Genomic DNA, 23,208 nt, shown 5'->3' on the forward strand with positions numbered 1-23,208 from the left:
AAGGCTGTGCAGTGCAGGCACGTCAGTTGATAAATGACATGTGTAGTCTCACACGTGGCCCTGCCTTGAATTGTGTATGTTTTCCTAGTAGCGGGGCTGGAGTGGTGGTTGTGGGGGGATGCATGGGGCAGGTTTTGCAGCGGGGTCGGTTACAGGGGTAGGAACCGCTGGGTAGAGAAGGTAGTCTGGGAATATTGCCGGGTTTAACAAGGATGTTACGGAGGTTAGGGGGACGACGAAAGGCAACTCTGGGTGGTGTGGGGAGAATTTTGTCAAGGTATGATCTCATTTCAGGGGTTGACTTGAGAAAGTCATATCCCTGGCGGAGTAATTTATTGATGTATTCGAGGCCAGGATAATATTGGGTGACAAGGGGGATGCTTCTGTGTGGTCTGAGGGTAGGAATATTGTTGTTGGACGGGGAGGAATGTATTGCTCGGGAGATCTGTTTGTGGACAAGGTCTGCAGGATAGTTGCGGGAGAGGAAAGCACTGGTCAGGTTATTGGTGTAATTGTTGAGGGATTCGTCACTGGAGCAGATAAGTTTGCCACGAATACCTAGGCTGTAGGGAAGGGAGCGTTTGATGTGGAATGGATGGCAGCTATCAAAGTGAAGGTACTGTTGTTTGTTGGTGGGTTTGATATGGACAGAGGTGTGGATGTGAGCTTCAACAAGATGAAGGTCAACATCCAGGAAGGTGGCTTTGGTTTTGGAGAAGGACCAGGTGAAATTCAGATTCGAAAGGAGTTGAGGTTATGGAGGAAATTAAGGAGTGTTTCTTCACCATGAGTCCAGACCACAAAGATGTCATCTATAAACCTATACCAGGCCAGGGGAAGCAGCTGTTGGGTCTTCAGGAAAGCCTCCTCCATGCGGCCCATGAAGAGGTTGGCATAGGATGGAGCCATCCTGGTTCCCATGGCAGTTCTCCTGATTTGTTTGTAGGTCTGGCCTTCAAAAGTGAAGTAATTATGGGTGAGGATGAAGTTGGTAAGTGTGATAAGGAACGAGGTTTTTGGAAGATCTTCGGGTGGGCGTTGAGAGAGGTAGTGCTCTAGGGCAGAGAGACCATGGGTGTGTGGGATGTTTGTGTAAAGGGATGTAGCATCTATGGTCACAAGAAAGGTTTCAGGTGGGAGAGGAGTGGGAATGGATTTGAGGCGTTCTAGGAAGTGGTTTGTGTCCTTGATGTAGGATGGGAGTCTGCAGGTGATAGGTTGGAGGTGTTGGTCTACCAGAGCTGAGATACGTTCTGTTGGGGCTTTGAAGCCTGCTACAATGGGACGGCCAGGATGGTTCTCTTTGTGGATTTTGGGTAATGGGTAGAAGGTAGGGGTACGTGGCTCAGGTGGAGTAAGTCTATGGAAGCCATTGTGAGGCCTTGTGAGGGACCTTGGATTTTTAGGATTTTCTGCAGCTCAGTCTGAATGGAGGGAATGGGATCCTGGGTAACAGCTTTGTAGGTTGAGGTGTCGGAGAGTTGACGCAGTCCTTCTGCCACATACTCCACACGGTCAAGTACCACAGTTGTGGAGCCTTTATCCGCCGGAAGGATTACAATAGAGCGGTCTGTTTTCAGCTGCTTAATGGCACGGGATTCAGCTGGGGTGATGTTGGGGGTTGTCGGGATGTTCTTCAAGAAGGACTGGGAGGCAACACTGGATGTGAGGAATTCCTGAAATGTCTGCAAGGGATGGTTTTGGGGGGGGGGAGGAGGATCCCTTTGAGAAGGCGGTCGGAACTGTTCTAAACCTCAACTCCTTTTCGAATCTGAATTTCACCTGGTCCTTCTCCAAAACCAAAGCCACCTTCCTGGATGTTGACCTTCATCTTGTTGAAGCTCACATCCACACCTCTGTCCATATCAAACCCACCAACAAACAACAGTACCTTCACTTTGATAGCTGCCATCCATTCCACATCAAACGCTCCCTTCCCTACAGCCTAGGTATTCGTGGCAAACGTATCTGCTCCAGTGACGAATCCCTCAACAATTACACCAATAACCTGACCAGTGCTTTCCTCTCCCGCAACTATCCTGCAGACCTTGTCCACAAACAGATCTCCCGAGCAATACATTCCTCCCCGTCCAACAACAATATTCCTACCCTCAGACCACACAGAAGCATCCCCCTTGTCACCCAATATCATCCTGGCCTCGAATACATCAATAAATTACTCCGCCAGGGATATGACTTTCTCAAGTCAACCCCTGAAATGAGATCATCCCTTGACAAAATTCTCCCCACACCACCCAGAGTTGCCTTTCGTCGTCCCCCTAACCTCCGTAACATCCTTGTTAAACCCGGCAATATTCCCAGACTACCTTCTCTACCCAGCGGTTCCTACCCCTGTAACCGACCCCGCTGCAAAACCTGCCCCATGCATCCCCCCACAACCACCTACTCCAGTCCCGCTACTAGGAAAACATACACAATTCAAGGCAGGGCCACGTGTGAGACTACACATGTCATTTATCAGCTGACATGCCTGCACTGCACAGCCTTTTACATTGGTATGACAACAACTAAACTGGCTGAGCATATGAACAGACACAGACGAACTGTCCGCCTAGGAGATGTCCAATACCCAGTAGTGGAGCATGCCCTCCAGCATAATTCTAGGGACCTAGGAACCTGCTACACTGTATGTGCCATTTGGCTTCTCCCACCCAACACCAGTCCCTCTGAACTGCGGAGATGGGATCTTGCACTCCAGCACATCCTTTCATCCCGCCATCCCCCTGGACTGAACCTACGTTAAACAACCTCACTCCCATTTACTTTTCAGTCTTCCCCTCTTTCCCTTTCCTCTTTAGCCATTCATGCATCTTTCCATCCTACATCTTTATACTATACACCTCTTTACTTCTGTATGCATCCTCTTTGGTTTGAAGCTGGCACAGTACCTGCAGTAGAATATCTGTGGCTTCCCTCGGACAACCATGCCTCCATACTTGCTACCCTCCCTGTTTTCCTTTCCCTGTTGCTTCATAACCTGGGTTGTGAGTAACTAAATCCACTTTCCCTTCTTCCCTTTCTTTCCCCTCTCTCCTCCCTGATGAAGGAACATTTATTCCGAAAGCTAGGAACTTAAATTTTCGGTTGTTTTTTGTTTTTCTATCGGCTGTACTGAGCTGAGGTAAGTACTGGCCAGCCCCTCTATCTCTATGTTAGTAATTGTTTCACATCTTTATATGAGATTTTCCATTAATTAGTTAGATCACCTATATGGTCCACATTCTTCATTGTTTTGTCCCTTTTGTTAGCTATCACTTACATCTGTCATCTAAACACTTTCTCTTCTTCAGTGTTATATATATATATATATATATATTTTCGTCACCAACTGTGCTACTTTCATTTGCCTCGTATTGTCTTGTTCGGTTTATAGTCCACTTCTCTTTTTCTATTTATTGATTTATTTATTTAACATTCCATTATTTAATATTCCATAGTTTTAACGTTCGTTATTCGCTGTTTACCAGCCAACAATCACTGCCAACAATCCGTTCCACACCTATCAGTATTCGTGTTGCTGGTGATATTTTTGTGCCATTGCCTATCTTTCTCAGCCACAGGAAACATGTTTTGGAACATTTCTGCGCCACCCGCGAACCTTTTTGCGGCACGCGCGAACCTTTTCGCGCGAACCTTTTTGCGGCACGCGCGAACCTTTTTGCGCCACGCGCGAACCTTTTTGCGCACGCACGATCTTTTTTACGGCACGCGCGATCTTTTTTGCGTCACGCGCGATCTTTTTTTCGCTACTCGCTATCTCTGTTTTTAAGCAGCGTGTGTTCTTTTTCCCCTGATCTGGACATACTTGCTTGGTCTGGTCAACTTTTTCCGTATTTTTCTTATTTGGTGGTCTTTCTTTGGTATTTAACGTTACCAACACAATTTCTTTCTTTCTCGCCCTTCCTTCCGTGTTTTATTCCTTCTTATGATTACTATTCTAACTTTAGTTATTTAATTTCCCTACCCACCAGTTACCCACTGTGTACCCTAATCCTATACCACATTATTTACATTCATTCCGGAAACATGCATTTACCATAGCCAAACTGCAATCCCACATACTTTTCCTCCGTTCCTGCTTAACCTTTGGAATTACCCCTAAAGGACTTACCTTAAAAGTTCCCATCTCTGGGTGCAATTCCTCCTTCCACCAATCTCTCCTGGACTTCCAGAACCTTCAATCCTTAGCCCTTACCCAACTTGTCCTGAATCTCTACACTGCTTCATGTAACCACCACTCCCAACAGCTCCTATCTCTCTTCAAAGTCCTCCACCTCTCAAACCCTTGCTTGGAGAACACACTCAGGAACATCATCCTAGAAGCCAGCCGCAAACTTGAGTCCCATGCCACACACCACCTGAAAAAACTATCCACAGTGCTAGTGCAACACCTAAGAAGTGGGGTCCCTCTCCCTATCCCTCACAAACACCAACCACAACAGAACGGTCAACAAACCCCCCTCATAGCCAACAAACCTAGCCTAGCCACCCTACTCAATCTCCCCATCCCAGCACATACCCCACACAGACCAAATCTCAACTATAACCACAGTCAAATGCCACATATCACCAACTCCAATTCAGTTCTAAACCTCTCATCCAGATCCCTCTCTCCTCAAGAGACATCTGTTCTATCAAAAGGCTTAACCTTTAGCCCCACACCTAAATTCAATCACACTGCGCTGGTTAAAGATCTCCTCTCTTTCACCCGGAACCTCAACTGGAAATATAACTTCACCACCCAAACACAGCCCCCAAATACTAGACCCAGTGTTGAACCTTGTTTAGAACAGTTCCGACCGCCTTCTCAAAGGGATCCTCCTCCCCTCCCCCAAAACCATCCCTTGCAGACATTTCAGGAATTCCTCACATCCAGTGTTGCCTCCCAGTCCTTCTTGAAGAACATCCTGACAACCCCCAACATCACTCCAGCTGAATCCCGTGCCATTAAGCAGCTGAAAACAGACCGCTCTATTGTAATCCTTCCGGCGGATAAAGGCTCCACAACTGTGGTACTTGACCGTGTGGAGTATGTGGCAGAAGGACTGCGTCAACTCTCCGACACCTCAACCTACAAAGCTGTTACCCAGGATCCCATTCCCTCCATTCAGACTGAGCTGCAGAAAATCCTAAAAATCCAAGGTCCCTCACAAGGCCTCACAATGGCTTCCATAGACTTACTCCACCTGAGCCACGTACCCCTACCTTCTACCCATTACCCAAAATCCACAAAGAGAACCATCCTGGCCGTCCCATTGTAGCAGGCTTCAAAGCCCCAACAGAACGTATCTCAGCTCTGGTAGACCAACACCTCCAACCTATCACCTGCAGACTCCCATCCTACATCAAGGACACAAACCACTTCCTAGAATGCCTCAAATCCATTCCCACTCCTCTCCCACCTGAAACCTTTCTTGTGACCATAGATGCTACATCCCTTTACACAAACATCCCACACACCCATGGTCTCTCTGCCCTTGAGCACTACCTCTCCCAACGCCCACCCGAAGATCTTCCAAAAACCTCGTTCCGTATCACACTTACCAACTTCATCCTCACCCATAATTACTTCACTTTTGAAGGCCAGACCTACAAACATATCAGGGGAACTGCCATGGGAACCAGGATGGCTCCATCCTATGCCAACCTCTTCATGGGCCGCATGGAGGAGGCTTTCCTGAAGACCCAACAGCTGCTTCCCCTGGCCTGGTATAGGTTTATAGATGACATCTTTGTGGTCTGGACTCATGGTGAAGAAACACTCCTTAATTTCCTCCATAACCTCAACTCCTTTCGAATCTGAATTTCACCTGGTCCTTCTCCAAAACCAAAGCCACCTTCCTGGATGTTGACCTTCATCTTGTTGAAGCTCACATCCACACCTCTGTCCATATCAAACCCACCAACAAACAACAGTACCTTCACTTTGATAGCTGCCATCCATTCCACATCAAACGCTCCCTTCCCTACAGCCTAGGTATTCGTGGCAAACGTATCTGCTCCAGTGACGAATCCCTCAACAATTACACCAATAACCTGACCAGTGCTTTCCTCTCCCGCAACTATCCTGCAGACCTTGTCCACAAACAGATCTACCGAGCAATACATTCCTCCCCGTCCAACAACAATATTCCTACCCTCAGACCACACAGAAGCATCCCCCTTGTCACCCAATATTATCCTGGCCTCGAATACATCAATAAATTACTCCGCCAGGGATATGACTTTCTCAAGTCAACCCCTGAAATGAGATCATCCCTTGACAAAATTCTCCCCACACCACCCAGAGTTGCCTTTCGTCGTCCCCCTAACCTCCGTAACATCCTTGTTAAACCCTGCAATATTCCCAGACTACCTTCTCTACCCAGCGGTTCCTACCCCTGTAACCGACCCCGCTGCAAAACCTGCCCCATGCATCCCCCCACAACCACCTACTCCAGCCCCGCTACTAGGAAAACATACACAATTCAAGGCAGGGCCACGTGTGAGACTACACATGTCATTTATCAGCTGACATGCCTGCACTGCACAGCCTTTTACATTGGTATGACAACAACTAAACTGGCTGAGCGTATGAACGGACACAGACGAACTGTCCGCCTAGGAGATGTCCAATACGCAGTAGCGGAGCATGCCCTCCAGCATAATTCTAGGGACCTAGGAACCTGCTACACTGTATGTGCCATTTGGCTTCTCCCACCCAACACCAGTCCCTCTGAACTGCGGAGATGGGAACTTGCACTCCAGCACATCCTTTCATCCCGCCATCCCCCTGGACTGAACCTACGTTAAACAACGTCACTCCCATTTACTTTTCAGTCTTCTCCTCTTTCCCTTTCCTCTTTAGCCATTCATGCATCTTTCCATCCTACATCTTTATACTATACACCTCTTTACTTCTGTATGCATCCTCTTTAGTTTGAAGCTGGCACAGTACCTGCAGTAGAATATCTTTGGCTTCCCTCGGACAACCATGCCTCCATCCTTGCTACCATCCCTGTTTTCCTTTCCCTGTTGCTTCATAACCTGGGTTGTGAGTAACTAAATCCACTTTCCCTTCTTCCCTTTCTTTCCCCTCTCCCCTCCCTGATGAAGGAACATTTATTCCGAAAGCTAGGAACTTAAATTTTCGGTTGGTTTTTGTGTTTCTATCGGCTGTACTGAGCTGAGGTAAGTACTGGCCAGTCCCTCTATCTCTTTGTTAGTAAAGAGTTACTTAACTTTGACACAGCTCCTTGCCACAGGATTGCTTGATAATTTACAACTTTCATTGACTATGAAAGCACCAGTTGATTCACAGATTAATTAACATTTCTCTTGCCGTACAAAATACAGCATTTACAAAATTACTTTTCATAAGAAACTTAAGCTATCACTCTCCTACACAATGATGCTGTGTACCGTAGCTGAGATCTCAAACTGGGCTGAGCGCTTCCGTGCTGGGGTCTATATTGACCTCTGGTACGAAGACACTGTTGTGTTAATAGGGGAGGCATGATCTTCAGGAGCAACTCTTATTCGCTGTTGTGGATTGCAGCTAGCACTCACTAGTGTCTGTGGTACTGATTTGCACTGCCAGCTTTGGTGTGGCGCAATGTTTTGTGGATGATAACCACAGATGTACTCGGATATGATAAAACCATGAATACTTTTTCTCGAAAGACCCTGTGTGTGTGTGTGTGTGTGTGTGTGTGTGTGTGTGTGTGTGTGTGTGTGTGTCACGCGCATGGCTTGATTTCATTTTTCTGAAATGTTCAATCAATGGCAAGCAACATGCTCAAAGGTGTAAAAAGCTCATTGAGTTAGGAAAACCTATTTCTCAGTTATCAGTTGATGGGCCAAATATGAATTAAAAATTTTTGAATAACTTACAAGGACCTGAAAGAATCGCTCAATGGTCAACAGCTGATACAAATTGGTACACACATTTTGTACATATTGCGAGATGCTTTCAAAACAGTTATATCTGAAACTAAATGTCTAATTGTGGCATATTTGAGAGTCCTTCAGTATTTATTTCATGATTTGCCTGCAGGGTAGTCACTCTAGACAGATAACCTAATCTTCATCCTTTCCTGTGTTGTTTTGTGGAACAAAATGGGGGAAAAGCTTACATTACTGAGACAAAGACATCGAAAATCATTCCGCAGTTATCAAGTTTCAGAACTATTTCTGAAACTGCCAATGACAAATTGCTAATTCCAAAACAAACATTCTTCAATTTAACAGCACATTTGATGAAACCATTTGTACTTGATTTTCAGAGCAATGTGTCAATGACTCAATTTCTATATGAAGAGCTATGTAATTTTATGAACATTTTGATGTACCGAGTTGTGAAACTAGAACTCTTAAAAAGCATAACCTCATTGGTAATGAAAATCGACTGAAAGGATGTAAAGAATCAGATTACTGCAAGGCAGTTCAATCTGGATGTTGCTGCAGGAAGTGCATTAAAAAAAAAAAAAAAACAGAGAGAGAGAGAACAGTTGTGTATCTGAAGAAGAAATACTATTGCTAAAGGAAAGCTTGCTACAGAATTTGTGAGAAAAGTCACTCATCAAATGCAACTTAAAGCCTGTGAGTTCATGCTTGAATCTAGAATTCACATTAAACTGCAAATTCACACAAAGAAAATTAACATTATGTGCTGAAATTTTGGTACTGAACGGAAGGCAGACGGTGTCAGACTTGAATTTCTGAAGATTTGCAGCAAAAAAAAAAATGAAAACGAGGTCAAATTTTACATGAGAAGTGAAAATCATCTTAAAAGAATTCTGAATTGATACAATCAAATTATCTTCAAAGCCATGCCTAAATTTCTGAGATTTTTTGTAATTAATTTTAACAATATCACATGGAAATGTTTCTGTTGAGTGAGGCTTTTTTTATAAATGCAAAATCATAGTTGAAAATCAAATAGAAAAAGCATTATTGCTCAAAGATACAAATATGATACATTTGCAACATCTGCAAAAGTCTTATATGCTGTTTCCACTATGTATATTCTGTATATTAAAGACCTGAAAAATGAGAATGAAGGTGAAAGAGAAAAAGAGCAAAAATAATAAACGAATTAAAACATCGGTCTAAGGCGCTGCAGTCGTGGACTGTGCGGCTGGTCCTGGCGGAGGTTCGAGTCCTCTCTCGGGCATAGGCGAATGTGTTTGTTCTTAGGATAATTAAGGTTAAGTAGTGTGTAAGCTTAGGGACTGATGACCTTAGCAGTTAAGTTCCATAAGATTTCACACACATTTGAACATTTTGAAGGAAAACAAACTGAAATCAAGGCAATATAAAGAAATTAAGACAAATCTCTAGACTTTGTTTCCTTTAAGCAATAAGTAATAATTGATATTAATATTATAAATGTGAAAGAAACACACTTATGTTCCAGAGACTAAAGCCACTGAACCAATTAGTCAAATTTGGTGTGGAGATAGCTTGCACACTGAGCAAGAACATTGGCTACTTCAGAAAAAAAACCTAAAAAGATGAAGCAGGCAGTGGAACTTTTTTTTTGTACACTCCAGTGAACGTAAAACATTATTAAATTTGTTACAGAGTTAACACAGGTAATGTATAGCTACTTCAGTAGCACAGTGCAGTGATGCTGCACAGCTGCTTCATTGTGAGTTGGGTCATTTGGGGAGGGGAGAGGGGGGTTGCACAGTACAAGCTATGATGCAGCAGCAGCTTATGATTGAAGAAGCAAACTGGTCACTGGGGGTGAGGAGGAGGCTGAGACTGGGGCGGGGGTGATAAAATGCTACTTGTGGGAGCATACAGACACACAGTGAGGAGAGGGAAGGGCAGCTTGTGCAGTCAGATGGCGGAATAGTGCAGTGGGTAGGATATTCCTCATTTCAGGGCACGATGAGAGGTACTCAAAACCCATGGCAGAGAATGTGATTCAGATGCTCCAGTTCTGGGTGGACTGAGTCACAAGGAGAACGCTCCTCTACGGCCGGACAGTGGCACTTCGGGAGGCGGTATGTGACTGGAGAGATGAGGCACAGAAGACCTGTTTTTGTTACAAGGGTGGGAGAGTAATTACATGTGAAGGCCTCAGTGAGACCCTGGTTACATTTCAAGATGGACTGCTCATTGGTACACATGTAATGGCCATGGGTGGATAGGCTGTACAGAAGGGACTTTTTGGTATGTAGCATGTGATAGCTTTTGAAGTTCAGCTATTGCTGGTGGATGGTAGGTTTGATGTGGACGGAGGTACTGATATAGCCATTTATGAGGTGGGGGTCAACATCAATAATGGTGGTTTGTTGGGTTTAGGAGAATCAGGTGATACAATTGGGGGAAAATATGCTCAGATTTTGGGGGAATGTGGAGAGTGTGTCCTCACCCTCGATCCAATCACAGAGATGTCACCACTGAATCTGAATCAGGTGAAGGGTTTGGGATTCTACTTGGTTATAAAGGATTCCTCTGGATGGCTGATCTGCAGCTGAGCATCTCTGCTATATGATGGGTAACAACTATTATTATCCCATCCTGGATTTTCCATTGTAATTCATACATATGCAATGTACTACTATTACTACTACTACTACTACTACTACTACGTGATCAGGCCCAGTGGACTGCACGCATCTACAAGTTTCCTCCTCCACTTTATTCTGTCCATTGCTGCTATCCGCCATTCATCCACATCTGTTGACATTTGTTTTAAATCTTCATGGAGTCCATCCCTCCACCGCTTCTTGGCTCTCACTGGCGGTCTCTTTCCTGTAGGTGTGAAATCCAGGAGCTTCTGAGGCCATCTGTGATCCTCCATCCGGGCCACATGGCGGGCCCACTGCATTCGTTTGGCTTTCACAGCTCCTGCTATGTTGGGCTGCTGGTATAGTTCCTCAAGCTCTTGGTTGTATCTGATCCTCCATTCCCCTGTATCTGCATCCAGAACCGGACTGAAGATCTTCCGAAGTACTTTTCTCTCAATGTACACTTTTGAAAAAAAAAATGAGTTTTAGTATAAAATTTAATAAAAAAGTAACCTGGAAAAAAGGACTTGAAAACCTTGGAGAAGACCTTTAATTTGAAAATTACTAATTGCCAGACACTGGGTTTATTAACACTGAATGTCAGTGGAACAAAACTTTACTGACGGTTACATCATGGTCACATGTAGTGTGTGTTCACATTAGACCAAACTTGAACAAATTTTGCTTAGCCCAGTACCAAATAGTGAATGTGAAGTTATGAGATACCATATATCATACAGTATACAGAATATGATATTATAATTAAATAACTAACTATTACAAGGTTTATTAATTGCCAAAGCTAAATTTATAAGAATTATTCACAAAAATATTTTACTATACAAACTGCTGGGAATGAAACAATAGGATCAGAGTCATCCAATTGCTTTAAAACATTGACATATATTTCCCTGAGAAAGTATATATGTACAAACACATCAAAGAATATTTAGAAGACGACACACAGAGACTTATTACTTTATCTGCTGTATCTTTGTTTCTAAGTATCAAATAATGTCACAAACAAATGTATTTTATTCTCCAATACAGCTGTTAAAAAATGCTACTGAATGAAATGTCATTCATCGGTTTCTACTCCTTTTGGTGCACAGTGTGTAGGCTTTTCTTTGTCAAGGTATTGTGAAACCTAAACCCGTGTTCGCTTTGCAACAATGGGAACTCGAGGATAGAATAACAGTAATGTGGAAAGGTTAGTTGCTACTCACCACGAAGTGGAGATGCTGAGTCACTGAAAGGCACAACAACAAAATTGTCAGAAAGTTAGATTTCGGTCAATAAGGCCTTTGTCGAAAATAGACAACATACACGCATGTACACATTACGCAAATGCAACTCCTACATACATGACCACAGTCTCTGGCAGCTGGAGCCTGTAATATGCAAAGGGCTGTGAGCCATGTGCCAGAGGGTTGGTTGTGTGAATAAAGTAGTAACTGACAAGTATTTTGCATAGGTTGGGTTCACAGCGGAATACAGCTGTTGGAGGTGTGAGAAGAATATTTCTCATTTCATGGCATGATGATAATACCCTGGCAGAGAATGTGTTTCGGTTGCTTCAGTTCTTTGTGATACTGAGACACAAGAGGAGTGCTTGTTTGTGGCTGAAAAGGGGGTCCTGTGGTAAGTAGGTGACTGGGAGATTTGTTTCTGGACAAGGCTGGGAGGATAATTTCAGACTGTGAAGGACTCATTGAGACCTTGTTCACTTTTTACTACATTCTTCAATTACATCAAAACCATATTTATCTGTAAATTTTCTTTAACAAACTTTTGACTGAATAAGGGCATTCGCAAAACAAACTATGGCAATGCAGGGCCCCAATCATCTCTGCTTCGTATATACTTAATAATACTTCATTAAATTCCTTACTTCATATTCTGTGCAATCAGAATAGAGATGGAATGTTCGATTGCATTGTTCCTCAGAATACTAATTATTCTGAGATGGGAAAATAGGGGAGGCTGCAGTAGGAATGAAAATGTTTGTGTTTAGTTTTCATTTAAGATAAGATTTGAACAGACTCCAACTGTAGCTGATTCTATGTGGCTTACCATCCGTTTGCACAGAGACTGCTGTAGGAGAGCGATAAATTGGGTGGTGATTGACCGTGTCAAAATGTAGCACAGCATGATGAAATATGTCACAGTGCACAGCAAGAATAGTTGGACTTTGTAAAAAACAATTTAGGCTGCAGGTTTGAACAGAAAGGATGCCAAAGATGCATACGATTAGTGTGTCATCAACACATCACCGAACATACGCTTCCCAGTGGCATTAGATTGCTGGAACTTGTAACAAACTGGTGATACAGTCAGTTAGTGATATTTAAGGTAATATTCAATGGATGGTTATGTCATTTTAACTTATTGTCAGTATTATTATTCACATTAACTTAAAGACATTAATATGATGTTCTTACATGCATCTAGTCAGGAGGAGTGGAGGGGAATAGATAGGACTCTAATGAACTCTCTTTGTTTCATATAAAGAAGAATGAAAGTAATCCATCGGAAAAGCAAGCACGCACACACGTGCAAGCAAGCACACCTCATGCACACACAACAGCCAACTCCAGCATCTCGGGCCTGTTTGAGATGTGCTTTGCTGTGTGGGCGCGAGCTCGTTTGTGCGCATGTGCATTTACTCATTAAGGCTGTGGCTGAAAGCTACATGTGTCTTTTAATAATGCTTGGCTTCAACTTGATGTGTTTTCTTTACAGTAAGTAGCAATCTGTCTTTTCCTACATCGTTGATATTCCTACCTGGAGTTTCCATTGTTTGAAAAATTAATTTTTTGAATGGCTATGACAGGAGTTGGAACAACTTGGAGTAGCCATTGAAATTCACTGTAAGGGTGTTTTTTCGTTAGACATAGAAAGATTACATATTAGTTACATTATTACAGGTAGAATTAGTTATGGTACTTTAATTTTCTATAAGTATTTGTTAATAATTGGTTATTAAGGTTCCATTTTTGCATTAACATTTCAATTAATTGTGGTACACAGTGTTATTTTCTACTATAGTCAGTTAGTTATATAAAATAGCCATTAGATTTTGGTTTGACATCCCTCATATGAAGCTTTGTATAACAGTACATATGGAAAAAAAACATGAGTCACTGCTCAGAGATGATATTTGAGAATATTTTGTGATCAGTGACATAGCATAGTTCCTTGCACTTAGCAGCTTAAAATTCGTAATATCAGCTTTTGTGATTATAAATGCTTTACATATTTATCACTTTGTGCCTTTATCGAACATACATTGCGGCAGGATGACCACAAGTGTAAAAACCAAAGGAATGGCACAGGTGATGTCTTAAGACTGTGTTAGGATTCATCATGGTGTTCAGCTTTTTGATAGGTCGTAGGCCAGAGCAATATAGTGTAAACATCCATTCAGTTTGCCCAGCCTCCCAAAATTGGCTCAGACAGTTTAACAGTGTATGTGCATGAAACATTTGTATCTCATAATCTCTAATGCTGAGTGCGTGACTCCACACAGGACACACTAAAACTGTGTCAGTGTTGGTACGTAAATAATATTTTACATAGATAGCAAAAAGATACACACATACGTATACATGTATTATATCAAATGGATCCCTGTTTAGTGTGAGAAATATTTCAATTTTATACTGTTGGATCACAAGTTCATTGTTTTGTCCTGGCTCAGTATTGTCTCCATTCCAGTATTGTCTCCATTCACTCAAGATTAGTTATTTTGTAAATACCTTAGCATGCACAGCGAGTGGCTAAGTCCATCTCCAGGTAAGTATGAAATCAGGGCAAAGCATACACCAACATTTTAATTCTGTCATCCGTAATAACAAAGTCCCACACTGTGTTGTATTTAGTAGCACAGTAATCTTTTGAGATTGTATTCATTATAACACAAGTCGCATTTCATTATAACACAAAGTATCATTACATTATTTATAGACCATGCTCCTACACACAAATTCCAAGTTTTTTATTTTAGTGTAACTAGGAAGTGTGTTCACAAAATAAATATCAACATATATCTCCTTATAGGATCCTTGCCTGTTGACTACTAATTAGATATATTTACATTTATTTATTAGCTTCGTATATGCAATTCCATCCTGAATCATCAGATATTGTTTTGGAAAGGTGTACGAAGTGCCAAACCAAATCAAAATTCGAAGAAAAGGAAAAGCTGTAAAGACTCAAAAGTGGAGCAGAGTATATACTAATATCTTGTAAAAACTCAAGATACAGTACTCATTCAAAGCATGCTTACTCTCGTATCCTAATATGTACGTAGCTTTGATATGAGTGACACTAGTAATATTTTGCATAGATAATTGTGTAGTTAGAGCCTCTCCCTTTTTTTAAAATCTAATATAGTAATTTCACTAGTGATAATCTTTACAACTAATATTTACATTTGTGTACATAAATTGGCAACTATCCAAATGGTTAAGGCAGCAGTGTGACAAGTACGTTAATAGTCGGAAAAGAACTATGTACACCCAAACATCTGTTTGTAGGATGCTGCCGCTTGTGAGTGCCTAAATATTAGTCTCATTAACTTGTCCCTTTCCTTAACGTTACTAAGGCATATCTCTTTTCTGTTGGACTCATGGTTCCAGCAGACGTTATTGGTTAACTAGCTACCAATCCCCTTCAATAAGTACATTTAAACATAAATACTACATATACAGAAACAAGATCAACTACTTGTGGAAATAAAATCCTGATGGGAATGTAATCCCATAAGCAGAGGATAATTTCCATTTTGGGGTATTCTTACAATCCTATATAGACCAGTATATAAAATTAGTCACAGTTTTTTGCGCAAAAGTGATTATTAAGGGTGTGTAGAAACAAAGCAATACACAAAACCAATCTAAGTAACACAAATCGGGCTTTATTCATAAACCTCTGAATAATAACGAAAATAAGACTCTTGTGTCTACATGTTATGAGACAAAAGGATCATACTTAAGGTACAACATTAGCAAGACACAAACAACTCGTGTGAGCAGTAGAGACTAAAAGAAAATAGTGAGAATGAGTCGGCACTGCTCCGCACGTACATAGGTGCAAATCGCGCAGCACTGTGTGAGTGCTTCGTACAGGCAATCTCTAGTGGCCAGACTGCACTGATACATTTGGCTGATTTCAGTTCACATGCACGGTAACACTACACTTGATGCACTCACATGTACTAGTAGCAGGGTACAGCACACCTGTCCCTTGTCCGAAGAGGGTGCCCAGGACATGAGGGACAAACTGGTAGCTTGACGAGAGAGACATCTATTGGATCAGGAGCAGCGGCAGCCAGTACCAACAGCAGTGGTGGGCCAATGTGATGCGGTGGCAACAAAGCACAGGGGTGCGGAGATGCGGTAAACCTGAGGGCAAGTGGCCCGCGCTATGCATAACGACAGCACTGGGAGGGAGGGTGCCATCACCATCTCTTGTCGTCACCAGTGATCCCAGTGTGAAGGAGACAGGGCTGGACCCAGCAGTAATGATGGCAAGGGGCCGGTGGTGGCAACCCAATCAGAACAGCAGGCTGTGGCAGTGGACCTGAGGCCAGAGATGTGTTGGTGCCCTGTGCCGGTAAGGTGGAACCCCAGGTCGCCGCACATGGAGGAGGCAACCAGTTGGACAAGGGCACCCCCACATCAGGCGATGAAGGGCTGGAGGCAGAGGATGGTGTGGCAGCGTGTGCCATACCAATGAATTGGTAATTTTGGGCGGTGACCGAAGGTGCAACTGATCAAAGTAGTGCACCACTAGTGCCAGCAGTTGCTGGTATCCACTTGCTTTGGCTGGCAACCAAATTATGGTGCCCACACTGGCGATCACAGCACAAAGCAACCAGACGAACTTGATCACAGCAGGTGTGATGCAGGCCACAGAAGGTGGAAGAGTGTGCATGGCACACATAAGTGTGAAGTGATAGGTGCTTAGAAAATAGTGTATTGTCTGGTGAAGAATCCATAAGACTTTTTCATTCGAAAATTGAACATACACATTGTTACATATTGCCATTTGATTGAGGATGGAAAGGCAGAGCCATAACATGACAAATGCCAAGACGGGAACAAAGCAATTGAAAAGTGTGAGAAATTGCCTGTGGTCCATCATCGGAAATGAAGGCACAAGCAACCCCTCAAATAGAAAAACCTTCAAAAGCATACAAATTGTGACCTCGGCTGACATTGACACACGCTGAAGAATGTATGGAAACCAGGAAAATGCATTCCCAGGGCTGGCATGGAGCAGTTCAGGGGGACAGTGGTGCCGTGTGAGCTTCCTATTGTTGGGCACAGTGCTCACAAGCCGTGACAAGACAATTTCACCATCAATCTGTGGTCAAAAAATATGCATCTTATCTCAACAGTTTAGTGCATGAAATTGCCCTAGTGGAGAAGGCGTCGAACAATGGCCGTCACGTGACAGGAATGACTATTCTGAGAGAGGTGTTATCAATGGATAACAGCAAAACAACATCCAAAGCAGAGAGATGATACCATAAGGGAAAGTAGTTGTATAAGGGGTCCAAAGTCCAACTCAGGGGCTTATCTGGCCAGCCTGTTGAACAAACTACACCACCCGTTGGAGAACAGGTCAGTGACAACAGCAACTGCTCTGCACAAGCTCATTAATTGGAAAGCCCTCAACAATGGCCTGCATTTCAGTATCAAGATGAAAGCAAAGCAATTCTTCCCAATCAAAGATGGGATCAGGACCCATAGGATGGGAGAACAAGGTGTCCGCATTGGCGTGTTTGGACTTTGCATGTTTAGACTGGGTCAAAAATGGATTTTGTAGTTGTAGCAAGACAAGAACAGTGCCCAGTGTTGTAGATGGTGTACTGCCTTGTCAGGCTAGCAAGTGAGAGGATTAAACAAGGAAACGAAGGGTTTATGGTCAGTAAAAAGGTGAAACTTGGAGCCATGCAAAAAATATGAAATTTTTAGATAGTGTAGACTATGAGAGCCTCTCTTGTCCCTTGAGAGTAACGCTGGTGGCCTGGAGTGAGAGATTTAAAGGGAAAGAAACAGGTCGTTGAGAGCTGTTGGCATATCAGTGTCCTGACGCAATATTGTGAGGTGTCAGTCAACAAATCTATGTGCTCATCTGGAGAAATCTAAACTCCATTTATGCATGATGCTGGTCAAATGTGCATTGAAATTGGCAGTTAAATCTTAACTTGTGAAAATGTTTCAAAATATCAATTCTAAAATTCAGTAAAATATTTGGCTCAACGGATATTTCAATATGTAGTGACAATATTTCAATATGTAGTGACAAATACTGCAGAACTCTGTTCAAATAAGGCAAACTCCACATCACTTTTATATGTATTTGACAAATACCTGTAGCAGTCTTGCTTCTTTCTAAACAAGAGGACCAATGTACAGTGGAGAGTGCGGTGTTGCCAGATCAAACTAGATTGTGTTAATCCCACAATTATGGAGTTATTATATCCTGAGCATAAAATTCATTCCCGTCAATGAGATTCACTGGGCTATTAGCCAGTGAGCAGCTTCTCAGGCAAAGAGCTTCTGTATCGAAGCTAACACCATGCTCGACTTACCAGAAAGGGATGTCAAAATGATGTGGCACTTAATGCAACATGCTTTTATTTATATATATGCATAGAGTATATACACTGGTGGAAAAAATATTAGCACACCTTTTTGGAGATTTCCAACCCACTCATGATTTACTGTTGTGGTACTGCATACATAGTACATGAAATGATTATATTTACTGATTAATTATTGCACTAGTGGTTCTGAGGTACCAGATGCCGCCCATGTTAAAACACCCATATTATTATCTAGTGTAGCATTCAGGGGTGGCAATGCAAGTACTGGCATCCAATCAATCGTGCAGATGTCGAATACTGTCCTGGGGTACGTTATGCTATGCCTGCTCAAACTGTTCATATAGTTCTGCAAGAGTTGTTGGTTAACAAGTCAAAAGAATCACTTCTCGTCCCGTCGTCAGACAAATGATCAACCGAAGACAAGTCTGGAGATCGTGCTGACCAGGAAAGTTGCTGCATATCTTGCAGAGCACATTGAGTTCACAGGCAGTGTGCAGGTGAGCATTATCATGTTGGAGCAAAACATCACCTTCCTTGTAAGAATGGCAGAGGAAAAGCTCTAACAACATTCTGCATGTACTGAGTGGTGAACGAGAATTATAGCTTATTGCACCCCAGGCCATAAGGTTGGAGTGGGGCCAGTGCATCTTGCATGAGTGCACTCTTATAAGATAGCGCTCACCAGGTCTACATTATATGCATGAAAAACCATCACTTGTATGCAACAAAATCTGCTTTTATCACAGAAGACCATGGCATGACATTCCAATGTCCAAGCGATCCTCTGATGACATCCAGTCACGCCATGTATGACAATGCTATGGCATGAGTGGAAGTCGAGTTTGAGGTGTGCATGCCCAGAGTCCCACTGTAAATATTTGGTTCACAGCAGTTTGTGTTGATGCATCTGATCTCACAAGCCATCTTATCTCTACTGGGGCAACTGTGCGATTTACAACGGCTGCCCTTGCAATATGACGATCCTGGCAGGCATTTGTGCTGTGTGGATATCCAGAAGCTCATCTATAGATGTGAGAATGTTCATGTCACCACTGACGCCACCATCGTTGCACAACTGACGCAGCACACCCAACTTTTGTGGTTGTTCTCTGCAAGGACCATCCCACCACTTAGAAGGCCACAGTTCGACTCCTTTGAAACTCGCTCACTTCACTGGAGGAAAGATGTGTGTATTTCCATGGCCTGGTTGCCTGCTTGCTTCACATGTTTGTCTCATACTGGGCCTTCAGGATAGACATAATGGTGTTCTGTTAGCTATACCTCTAAGTTATCTGTTGGCAGATGATGTTGAAACCATTATCAGAACATTTACTATCCTCCAGGTGGCATATGCCGATAGCGAGGCAAAATCGACGATGTCTTTCCAGGTATACTAATTTTTGTTCTGATAGTGTATATCTATGGAGTGAGTATAACATACTGTGCACATTCTCATGGTCGAACTGGTCTAGTAACTTAATTCTGGGTCGCCATCACCTGTCTACAATTTGCGATAATAGCAAAACTTGAATATTACATGTTTTCCTCTTGTTTTATATATGTTATTATACGCTTTGAGTTTTAGTAACAGCTATAATGCTATGGCTGTTAATAAAACTCAACTATGGCGGAGTAGACAACATTCCATTGGAACTACTGACGGCCTTGGGAGAGCCAGTCCTGACAAAACTCTACCACCTGGTGAGCAAGATGTATGAGACAGGCGAAATACCCTCAGACTTCAAGAAGAATATAATAATTCCAAACCCAAAGAAAGCAGGTGCTGACAGATGTGAAAATTACCGAACTATCAGTTTAATAAGTCACAGCTGCAAAATACTAACGAGAGTTCTTTACACACGAATGGAAAAACTAGTAGAAGCCGACCTTGGGGAAGATCAATTTGGATTCCGTAGAAATGTTGGAACACATGAGGCAATACTGACCTTACAACTTATCATAGAAGAAAGATTAAGGAAAGGCAAACCTACGTTTCTAGCATTTGTAGACTTAGAGAAAGCTTTTGACAATGTTGACTGGAATACTCTCTTTCAAATTCTAAAGGTGGCAGGGGTAAAATACAGGGAGCGTAAGACTATTTACAGTTTGTACAGAAACCAGATGGCAGTTATTAGAGTCGAGGGGCATGAAAGAGAAGCAGTGGTTGGAAAAGGAGTGAGACAGGGTTGTAGCCTCTCCCTGATGTTATTCAATCTGTATATTGAGCAAGCAGTAAAGGAAACAAAAGAAAAATTCGGAGTGGGTATTAAAATTCATGGAGAAGAAGTAAAAACTTTGAGGTTCGCCGATGACATTGTAATTCTGTCAGAGACAGCAAAGGACTTGGAAGAGCAGTTGAATGGAATGGATAGCTTCTTGAAAGGAGGATATAAGATGAGCATCAATAAAAGCAAAACGAGGATAATGGAATGTAGTCGAATTAAGTCGGGTGATGCTGAGGGAATTAGATTAGGAAGTGAGACACTTAAAGTAGTAAGGGAGGTTTGCTATTTGGGGAGTAAAACAACTGATGATGGTCGAAGTAGAGAGGATATAAAATGTAGACTGGCAATGGCAAGGAAAGCGTTTCTGAAGAAGAGAAATTTGTTAAAATCGAGTATAGATTTTAGTGTCAGGAAGTCATTTCTGAAAGTATTTGTATGGAGTGTAGCCATGTATGGAAGTGAATCATGGACGATAAATAGTTTGGACAAGAAGAGAATAGAAGCTTTAGAAATGTGGTGCTACAGAAGAATGCTTAAGATTAGATGGGTACATCACATAACTAATGAAGTATTGAATCGGATTGGGGAGAAGAGAAGTTTGTGGCACAACTTGACCAGAAGAAGGGATCGGTTGGTAGGACATGTTCTGAGGCATCAAGGGATCACCAATTTGGTATTGGAGGGCAGCATGGAGGGTAAAAATCGTAGAGGGAGACCGAGAGATGAGTACACTAAGCAGATTCAGAAGGATGTAGGTTGCAGTAGATACTGGGAGATGAAGCTTGCACAGGATAGAGTAGCATGGAGAGCTGCATCAAAGCAGTCTCAGGACTGAAGACCACAACAACAACAACATTGTGCTATGGATGTAAAGAGAAAGGAGGACAGGTTACTTTTAGTTGGAATGTACAACAAATGTATAATTGTGAATCTCATGTTGATATGAGGCATTCTATATATTGAAAAATATGATGATATAGTATTATAAAGTCATGTGTATAATATGTAGATAATTATGCAATTTTGTGGCATTGTGTTTACGAGACAAGTACTGTATAAATTTGCAAGTTCATTTGAGTAAACTGCCATTCAGTGTACAGACATTGGTGCTATGCAGGTAAAATTCATTCATGAACGTCATGGTAATATCCTCCAATTTATTTAGGTTATCAAAACCTAAAGTGCTTTATATACCTACTGGAATGTCATCTGGTTATATATATAATAAGGTGGGGAAACATTATAAAAATGTAAATGTTAGTTTGTTCAGAATCGTTAATCTCTGAAAGTTCTTGACTGATACCTTTAAAATTTTGACAAAACGTAGAATTCTAAGGTGATATTGTTTTTGGTACCTTATTCTTTAATACAGTATATTTTAATATATATAATATAAAAATTATATAAAATATGTGTATAATATATAAAGGGAAAACATTTTAACCAAAAATCTCAAAATGCACCTTTCCAATTTACTTCAGAGTTACATGTTACTGTAAAAAACGTTTAATTACATATAGACTACATACTTCTTAATTTGTATGTGTATAGTACACAGAAAAGAAATATTGTTAGTAAACAGAAAAATTATATTTATGGATGATCGGTTCATGATTAGACTACTACTACAAAATCTGAATTTGCAATAACAATAAACAAGGCTCTTGGCCAGAGAGGGGAGAGGAGATGGATATAGGGGTTGGAAGAAATGGACATAGAAAATGTTAAAAGGGAGACAGACAGAGAGAGGGGAAGGAGGTGATGGTGAAAGAATAGGTACGGGTAGGAGAGGACGGACAGAGAAAGGGGTGAGGAAGTGATGGACTGAGAGAGGGCAAGAGCGAGGGGACATGAGGAGATGGAGAGAGCAGGGGTGGATATGATGGACAGAGACAGGGGGTAGGAGAAGGAAATGGACAAAGAAATGGGGGAGGCGAATATGTACAGAGGGGGGATTGAGATTTGGGCATATATCCAAATCTGATACATATTAGAATCATGCGCTTCCTCTTTTCTTTGTTTTCCATTTAAGTAGACTGAGCCACAGCGAAGTGTGGCGAGGTCAGCTACTGCTAAGTAAATGTGCTGGTTGTGTGAAGTGGTCTAAACTGTGCATAAAATTAGAGCTATTACTGTGTTTTCTTTCTCTGAAAATGAGAACTTATCAACTACATACCAGTACCCATTACTTACATACTGGTACATATTACAAGAAGCGCTTAAGGAGAAGCATGCCCACTGCTAAGGGATGTGCTGTATGTGTGAAGTATGTTCTAATTTGTGGAAAAAATTATGGTTCACTGCCAGGAAACCAAACTTCTCCCAGTGCTCCTGAAAGTAGCTAAAGCACAAGTGGGAATTTGCCTATACCACCTGCACCAGAACATATTTTGCTTGTGTATGTACTTTATTTGAAGACATTCTTGTGTAGAAAAGAAGTCTCCTAAAACAAATAGCTTGTAAATTTTCTTTTGTACTTTATATGTGGCTGACAGTGAGAAAACATCACCTTGTAATTCCTCCTAACATGTGTCAGTGTTTTTCATGTTTTTTGTTCTGAGAATGGTAACAGTTTGACAGTTAGTCAATGTGTTTTGAATTTTGAGTTGCATTTACTTGTTCCATGCTTAACCTGTAAGTTACTAACAAAGACCAGTCCCACAACCTCTAGAAACATGAAGATGAATAAGAAAATTTTTACACATGGCAGGACACCAACCAGAATTGTTGTAATCACCATTCAACCTCTTCAGCTAATACTCAATGTAACCTTGTCATATGTCCTGTGAAAAATACCGATAAATCATTATCGGACATCTAATGGCAATAAACTGTATCTTTT

Source organism: Schistocerca gregaria, chromosome 7 (genome assembly GCF_023897955.1).
Source record: "Schistocerca gregaria isolate iqSchGreg1 chromosome 7, iqSchGreg1.2, whole genome shotgun sequence".
In the NCBI taxonomy this organism is placed as follows: Eukaryota; Metazoa; Arthropoda; class Insecta; order Orthoptera; family Acrididae; genus Schistocerca; species Schistocerca gregaria.